Raw genomic sequence first — 5,447 nt, 5'->3', positions numbered from 1 at the left:
GCTCTCGGACGGAGTTCCCACAGTCCTGACATCCCGACAGGAGTGGGGCTGTGAGAAGGCCGCGTGGCTCACTGGCGGAGAGCGGCTTTTCTAGGAGTGGGAGGGCAATAGGCGGGGCACGGGCGTGTCAGGGGGTGTTCCGCAGGTGCGACCAGGTAAATCTTGGTCTCTTTGGATTGACGTCACCTGGCACATGCCCGGTTGGTCTGCACCCTCCCTGGGCGCTGGCTGCAATTTCGTGCGCGCGGGAAGAGCTGGTGGTGAAGAAGAACCCGGAAGTGCGCCATCCTGCCTCCGTTCGTCCAAACACATATCCCACAGGAAATCCTTCTCAGAGAATAGAGAACGGCAGGACCACAGGATTGCCAGCACCCAGCATAGTCAAGGGACATCAGAAAACCACAGTCCTCTCTGCCCACAGCAGCAGCTACACTGGGTGCTCCCAGTGTCCTGGGCAGCAAACTGACAGTTTACAGTTTCTGCCAAACTAGAGTGAATGAGAATGTTCCCTGCAACAGGAGGTAGGGAGTGGGTGGGGCAACAGAGCGCCTCCCCACTCATTAGGGAGGACTCTCTTCCACTCTGGGTGTTGCATGAGGAGTTAAAAAAATATGGGAGCAGCTTGGCTGCTTCTTGGGTGGCTTAGTACAGCTAGGGGTCAGCGCTGTATGGGCAAAAGGTAGAGGTAGCTGCTCACCTGGCTTCTGGGTCTTTGGAACACTTAAAGGACAAGGAAAGAAGAGAGGGAGAGGATGCGGGAGAAAGGGAGGGGAGCGACCCAAGCACCAGTTTGGGAATACACTACATCGGATGTTTAGGTTTTGCTTTGGCCTGGTGGGGTGGTGGGGTGGTTTCCGGAGTCTGCAGTTAGGACAGTGCCCTGTGCATGTTTTCCTTTTTTGTGTCCCCACAGCAGCCCAATCTGAATTTCTGGGACCTGACTAGGGAGGCCAGAGGGAAATACAGAGGAAAATAGTCCCTTTCTGTTAGATTCTGGTGGGTTTCTTTTTCATTCCCTGGGGACAGGCCTGAGAGTTTGGAGCTCCCCACAAGGCTTCAGGAGGTGTCTTATTGCTGAACTCAGAATGGCAGTTTCCCGTCTTGCCTCGGACTGATCAGTGGCTTGGACTTCCTGGGAGCCGTCTGTCTGGTCTGGGCCCAGCCTGTGCTCTGTGGGGTGAAGGATGACTCTGACCCTGCTGGATCAGGCTCCTGCAGGCACGCAGGGATGGAGCTGTTGGGAGGCAGAGAGCCTAGTGCTCATCTCCATCTTGGGTCCTGGTGATTGAACTGGAGTCCTGTCTGTCAGAGGTGGAGGGCCAGTTGGCCCCAAGACAAACGTGTCTCTCTGTGAGCAGTGGACTCGAATGGGGGTGGTGGGGGGTTTGCTGGCCTCCTGCCTACACTAGGCATGATGCCTGAGGAGCTGGGGTGGGGTACTCCCAAAATACTGAGGTTTACCCTGCTAACTTGCAGAAAAGGAGTTTGGAAAGAAAGTTACTGCCTTGCTGCTTCCTGGGGCTGCTATTTCTCACCTGTCCCATCTGACATCTGCCCCTGGAAGATGCTGCTATTCTACAAGGCCTTATGTTTGCATTCTGAGCCTGACACTTAAAATGCACCCAAGGAAGCATCTTGTTAAGGAGTTATGTGGAGTGGCCTCGGCGCCTGAGCTGCATTCCTGCAGATTCCCACTCCCATCAGCTAGCCTGGGCTGAGGGAGCATTTCCAAGAACTTCAGTGGGATGTAAGCTGGGGACCCGGCCAGTCAGCCTGGACTGCATGCAAAAGCCTTTTGAGCCTCCACTGTCTCTGGTTGCTTCCCTTATTTGCCCCCAGGCTGGGAAACAGTAAGGAGCAGAGAACACCCACTGGGATGGAGGTTGCAGTGGGAAACAAAACAGCCAAGAGGTGCAGCCCAGGGAAGGTGCCGGGGCTGTCGAGAAATGGTGTCAAGTCTTGGAGGGTGGGCAACAGCCGGCCCCTTAGAGGCCCCAATCTGATCTGTTGCTGGGGAGTTGGGCTCTTAGCCTGGCCCTTTCTGTCCTGTGTGAGAGAGGGAAAAAGGCTGAGAACCAGGAGAAACACCTGGTTGGAACCAGAGGAGGTTGGGGAGGGAAGTTGCAGACCCAGGACCCTAGTGATGGGTGTGGTCCAGGAAGCTTAGGACTGTGTTTGGAGAAATTCTCAGTGCCTATGCGCATACACACACCCCTTTCCTAACTGGTTTTACCAGTTAGGTTGGGGTGGGGGAGTGCTGTATGTGTGGTTAAGACCAAAGGAGTTATGGGGAGGAGTGAAGGGTTGTGGGGAGGAGTGGGAGGTTGTGGGGAGGAATGGGAGCAGGGCCCAGAGGGGCTGGATTCTTCCTTTAAGAGGATTAGTGTGACACTTTTGGGCTCTGACAAACCCCTTTTAGAATAGTGCAAAGCAGAAATTCTTGGTGATGCCTTTGTCCCTTATTTCGTCATCCAAGCTGGGAAAGGTTGAGACTTTTGGCTTCTCCAGCTGGGCTTGATGAGCTGAGGCTGCTGAGGGCCAGGCCTTCAGGGAAGAGGGGCCACCTCTTCATCCCTCTCCAAGGGTTGTGTGGACTGTCCCAAGAAAGCTGTGTGGGCAGGAATGCAGGTAGAAATTTGCAATCTGCCAGGCTCCCTGTCTCCCATTCATGCCCCTGCTGAATCTCCCATTCAGCCCTAGCTCCTTTAGCTCTGTCCTCTGTAGGACGTGCTGCACACCATTTCCCAGCCCACCATCTCCTCCAACTCTGAGCCATTGCTTTGAGATTTATTTGCTCTTAGCTGGTTCAGTTTAGTGGTCCAGGACTCAGGGTCCACTTGTCTCTGTGCGTCTCCATCCCCTGGCCCCCTGTCCACCTGGAGAGATGACTGGGAGAATCTATTTGAGACAGCTCTTCCAGGGCAGTCAGGAATGGTCCAGGAAGCTGGGAGTGGCAGATGAGTTAGGGTGGTGAAGGGACCAAGCTGAGGCTGGGGAGGCAGCGTGTGGGCTGGGGCCAGCCATCTATTTGCTGGAGAACTGATTAGTGGCTTTGTTACATCAGAGAGGATGTTAAACATTGCTGGAGAAGAGGGGCTGGCACAAGGGGCTGGGCAGGAGCAGGTCTTCCTGAAATCGAGTTTCCAGAGACAGGACCTATCTTGAGAACCTGCTGTTGCTGGCTGTTTTCCCCTGGGTTGTCAGTGATGTGCACCAGGCTTGTACATCTATTACTTCCCTGGGCCTCAGTATCCTACACCTTTTTCTTGGAGCTTTGGATTTTGTATCAATATTCAAAGCTCTTACTGTAGTGAAAAGAAGGAAGGAAGGAGAGAGTGAGGTGAAGGAAGAAAGGATGGAAAAAAAGAGGGCTAGTCTTGGGACTCACGTCACACACTCAGAAGCCACTGGAAGTTTAGAAAGCTCTATCTAAAGCAGTGGTTCTCAGTGGGGGGCAGCTTCACTCTTTCCTCCCTCCCTTCCTGACTCCCTTCCTCTCCCTCCTTTCTTCCCTCTGTCCGCCCCAGAGAGCATCTGGCAGTGTCTGGAGACATTTTGGGCTGTTACAGCTAAGGAGATGCTAATGTCTCCTGGTGGACAGAAGCCAAGGTTGCCACCAAACATCCTAAAAATGGACAGGGCAGTCTACCACAACAAGAATTACTCAACCCCAAATGTCAGTGGCTTGGAGAAACCCCTGGGATTGGGACAAGGCTTACTATAGGTTGGGGATGATAATAAAGGCCCTGGCTGATCATGCAGCCCAAGGATTTGATGAGCTTGGCATCAATGTTCTCCCTGCCCTGATGTGGACAGTGATGCTCTGGTCCTGTTTTAGGGGATCAGGAAGACTGTGTCCTGGCATTTTCCCTTCTTAGTCCCCCCACCCCCTCACTTCTGCAGGACATATGTTGCGGAAGGACCAAGAAGTAGAGAATCCATCCCCAACGCCTCCCTAAGTGCCCCCCGGTGGGGTAGGCTGGAGAAAACATGCAGGGGGTGCTGGGTTTGCTATTTGGCTTCTTGGGACAGGGCTGCTTAGTCAGGGCTCTGGAATGGAGACAAGTCATTTTAATAGTATGACTGTGTTACAGGAAAAGGTCTGCTCCATTGCTGGGGACTCTGCTTGGAGTTGGGAATCACTTAATCCATTCCCAAATCCCAGTGACCCATCTTTGACTCATAAGTTTACAGAGATTTATATTACTCCTACTGCAGTCTATTTAGCTGTCACTGAAATCCCTTCTTCACACCTGCCCCCTGACTCTGAAAGAGCATTTCCTAAATTCGTTGTGATTCTGCATAAGTTGATGCCTCAATGTGGAGGGAGCTCCACTTTGGAAAAGGAGGGATCTGCAAGCATATAGGGGTTGGCTCTTCTCCTGTGCCCTCTCTAGGAAAGCGTCACTCTTGGCAGCCTTTGTTTCTCGTCCTCCAGCTCCTTCTTCTGCCTGCTTCCTGAGGAGTGGGGTCTGAGTTCCTCTGGGGCGTAAGGCACATTCAGACATCTGTAGGACAAGTGTGGGACTCGGTGGTCACCCAGGCTCAATCCTGCTGCTGAGCAGAAGTGCTGGAGTGAGTCCTGCTCTGCAGCAGGAAGATGGGGAAAGGGGTACAGAGAGGGCTGTGTTCTGAGTTCCCCAGGGACCTGTTCACCCCACAGATTCTGCCACCAGGATCGAGCTGGGACTGACCCGGCCCATATTGTTACTGTATTTTAGAAAAGGTGTATGTTGTAGGGGTCGGGGCAGGAGATACATCTTGTGGAAAGGAGTGCCACTCAACATCTTGAAGGGCAGGGATTGTGTTTTGGACTTCTCTGAGATTTTCTGGTAATGCCAATACAGTGCCCGCTGCCACAGATTTTAGAACTAGTCCTGAGAAGCAAGAACTCCCCTCACCCCCATCCTTTGGCCCAGACTCCTTCCAAGCCTTTCACACCTCCCCTGTGTCACAGCAGGAGAGTTTATTCCAAAAGGGGAGTGTTGATGGTTCTCTTTTTGCTGAGATCAGCGGTAGAGGGAATAGACACACTACAGTAGGAGAGTCATTGAACAGATCATTACCGAACACTTCCTTCTTGCTAATCACTGTTCCGTTTCAAGGTTGCCTCGGTGAACACCACAAAACCCTGCCCTAAAAGACTTGTTGAATGGCACTGTAGGTGAGGGGGGGGCCTGGTGAAGCTCTGCTCGCGACAGTTCTGTGAGTTCCTCCATGCCCACCCTCCAAAGTAGGTCCCCAGGGAGATCCCCTGAGCCTTGGGTGAAGGGACAGCCATGTGACCTGAAAACCCTTCCTTACCTTGAACTGTGTTTTTTGGGGTGTTTGCAGCAGAGGGAAAGGAGCCAAGGAAAGACTCTTGGTGCTGGCTTTGTCCTCTGGCTGGGCACAGGCAGGGGTGGCTGAGCCAGTCTTGTGCAATCCCTGAATTTATAAAGCAGAGG

At 53.1% G+C, this 5,447-nt stretch overlaps 1 protein-coding gene across 2 annotated transcripts in view; it reads left to right on the top strand.

Moving 5' to 3' along the window:
• Positions 1-5,447, top strand: part of ST5 (suppression of tumorigenicity 5) — a 123,273-nt gene that overhangs the window by 92,973 nt on the left and 24,853 nt on the right. The gene's annotated exons all lie outside the window — the stretch shown is intronic.

This window comes from Colobus angolensis, unplaced genomic scaffold (genome assembly GCF_000951035.1).
Source record: "Colobus angolensis palliatus isolate OR3802 unplaced genomic scaffold, Cang.pa_1.0 Scaffold269, whole genome shotgun sequence".
Taxonomy (NCBI): Eukaryota; Metazoa; Chordata; class Mammalia; order Primates; family Cercopithecidae; genus Colobus; species Colobus angolensis.
The sequence above is the reverse complement of the archived record's forward strand: the minus strand, read 5'-3'. Positions and strand labels throughout refer to the sequence as shown.